At 48.5% G+C, this 3125-nt stretch overlaps 1 protein-coding gene across 2 annotated transcripts in view; it reads left to right on the forward strand.

Annotated features, from left to right (window-relative positions):
• The window catches only part of LOC106821106 (RAD50-interacting protein 1-like), a 31566-nt gene extending 28686 nt beyond the window's left edge, over positions 1–2880 (forward strand). For both annotated transcript variants that reach the window (XM_014825770.1, XM_014825769.1), the window contains exon 15: positions 1977–2880. The gene's annotated coding sequence lies outside the window, so the exon portion shown is untranslated. The remainder of the gene's footprint in view (positions 1–1976) is intronic.
• Positions 2881–3125: the final 245 nt, after the last annotated feature.

A 3125-nucleotide genomic window follows, 5' to 3' on the forward strand; every position in this document is an offset into this window, starting at 1 on the left:
GAGAGAGAGAGCGCGCGCGTGAGATGGATGGGGGAGAGTGCACACGAGAGAGCGCAAGAGAGAGAGAGAGAGAGAGAGAGAGCATGGCGCCGCTTGCCCCCGTGAGGCCACGGCGTTGTTTGGGGGGGGGGCACAGGTGGCGCTGGGAGTCGCTGTGCACTGCTGATCGTGTTTGACTGGCTGTCAGCAAGCAACGCGGACCTTATGCATTTTGTAAGCATAGCTATGTAAACAGTGTCGCGTTTGGTCTCACAATCTGTCAACGCTACCTCGTCATGTGTTTTTTTTTCTGCTCGGGGAGAGCGGGTTAGGTCGGGTCGGGTCGAGAGAGCACAGTAAACAAAACAACGCGCTGCAGATTTTTCTAAAATTGGGCATCGTGTGTTCTGCTGCTGGGGCGTGGCGGGGCGTGGCGGGGGGGGGGTCAACGGTAGAGAGGTGTGAGAAGGGAGGTTCTACGTGGTCGTAGTAAAACGTGGCCGCGTGATTACAAGGTCCTTCTGGTCACGCTGTCTGAGTACACACTGATAGTACACCTGGACCCTGTCAGAGCCCGATGTGTCCCTGGATATTTTATTTTAGCTAGTTTGGTTCTGCTTATCACCGCGTTGTTATACGTATTAGATCGTGATAGTTAGAAGTGCGTGGATCTAATTCTAACTACAGAATGGCCATCGCATTGATCAAACCATGGCGTTATGACTGGGATAGACTGTTCCCCCGACTACACAGTGGTACAGCCCTCCTCCACAACCGTGTATTGTATGGGTAATCATAGTACGCTAGCTTACAGAAGGTCATACTTTGCATTAGATGGAAATATGTTGGTGTTGGTGGAACAACACTGAGCTACTAGTCGGCTGCAGACCAGTAGCCCTATGTGGAAAATCGGGAGGTCACCAGAAAACCTAATGACTATGTAGTCTCTAATAATTAGCGACTAATTATTAACTTCTAATTCTTGGGCTGTACTAACTAGTATATACCTACTATTTCTTTAATTATTAGGCTGTACTAACTAATGTCTTGTTTTTATTCCTTAATTATTAGGCTCCGCGAACTGGTCTCTAATCAGCCGATTTAGGGGCTAGCTTAGCTTCGTTCTTAGATTTCGCAGTAACATGCAATTTCGCTGGAATTTCCAAACCAACGACCTTGACTGAGGGGCATGTTTCCATCGGTTATCAGCTCCTTGGAGTCTGGCGCTGTGGTCTGTCATTGCCGATTAAAGAACGTATGTTTAACCTACCAGGTGGTCGCGTCCTACAAACTACATGCGTACATCCGCGCACGGGTCCCGCCGTGCTGTTTTTATCCGCCCTACCCCCGCTCCGCCTTTCCTGGTGCCGTACCCGTATATGGATCGATCCGACATATGGTGTGCAGTGGTAAATATTAATGACGCTTGAGTGATGATTTATGACGTGGACGCATCGTGCGTGCGTGCGTGCGTGCGTGCGTGCGTGCGTGCGTGCGTGCGTGCGTGCTTGTATGTGTGTAGGTGTGTGCGTTTGTCTGTGTGCGTGCTTGTATGCGTGTAGCTCTAGAACGATAGATAGCCCTTCGCTCTTCCTGTGGCAGAGCCTAAGAGTTATAGTTATAGACTCTAGAGCTAGTATGCGTGTAGGTGTGTGCGTGTGTCTGTGTGCGTGCGTACTTGTATGCGTGCGTGCGTGTGTGCGCGCGCGTGTATCTGGCGCGAGGCGAGACTACCGCGCGCATACGTTGTTATCACACGCTGACATTGATCTATCTTGTAGGTTACATTCGACGTGACCGGCTCCAGGGATTATGCTGACAGGCTGGCAGAGCGCACTTTGGACTTCGGTACATACGCTCACTGCACTGCTATGGTGCCTCGCTCGCTACCAGACAGGCGGTGGATATGCGTGCCCTCCCCTCCCCACGCGCCCACCGTCGCTCTTTAGCCGTGTATCTTGGCTTATAGCCCTGCTTTTACTATTCTCGGTTCGCAGGTGCATCGACACACGGCGCTACCCACCTGCTCGTCTGCCATCGCATGCTAGTCAGGTTTCCGCGTCGCATCCGAGAGACGAGGTCAGTCGGTGGAGCGCCCCATGGAGGTGGAGAATGATCAAGCTATCTAAAGAAGAACGGAGGGGAGGGCGGCATAATCAGCTAGATGGGCGGGAGTCACTGGGGTTCAAAGGTCGTGCATTAAGAGTAAACATACTATCAGGAGTACTATATATATATGTGATCAAGAGCAGATAAAGAAGGCCTTCTTTATACGCTCTTGATGTGATGATAGCACTTGGCCCACTTCTTCTTATCACAGGACACACGGCTATTTATTCAAGAGAACCAAGATCTATCATTACTTGGACAAAAAAATTATATGTTATTGTGTACATATGTGTTATATGCTTTTCCATGCCGGCGAGGGGCACATTTTTGTTATTATTAACCACCGGAGTGAATAAAAGCAAATATATCGATATCGTTTCGTTATTAGGAGTGAATAAAAGCAAAGCGTTTTTATTCACTCTTGATAACGAACCTATATCAATCAGTAGTGATCAGTGGTCGTATAATTTTGTTAAAGTAATTATATTTCCTGGTTGGATTGTGATATTGTATACTGTAACCGGGTTCCAGGGACATGGTTATCGCTGGCGAGATCTCTAACAAACCTGACGCCGGGAATGCATCAGACATTGAATCTATTACCGCTTGGTGGGGTTTTATCGGTGGGGATTCTAGTAAGCATTACTAGTGTTACTTATGGTTGTGTGGAGTTGTAGCTGGTACGACGGTAGTGGATACAGTGCAATCACTTGTTGATATGAGAAATGCCTTGAGTTTCATAATGAGATTTGTAATTAATGAAAAATAAACGCTGCTTTCGTGTGAACCTTTCTTCGACGCCATTAATCTTTTATGCGAACGTGCGAGAGAGCATCGCAGCAGTACCTACAGTCAAGCACGTCCTTCTAGCCTGTCCATCGCCTGTCCCACGCTACCTTTCTGTCTCCTCAGTTGATCCGATCGGTCAAATATGCAATTAACCTTTTTATCGTGTACGCTTCGCCGCCGATCCATTGACATGCGGGGATAAACTTGGCAATTTCCTGTTTTCTAAGCTCGCCGCTCGCGTATCTTTG

Source organism: Priapulus caudatus, unplaced genomic scaffold, assembly GCF_000485595.1.
Source record: "Priapulus caudatus unplaced genomic scaffold, Priapulus_caudatus-5.0.1 Scaffold58, whole genome shotgun sequence".
Taxonomy (NCBI): Eukaryota; Metazoa; Priapulida; class Priapulimorpha; order Priapulimorphida; family Priapulidae; genus Priapulus; species Priapulus caudatus.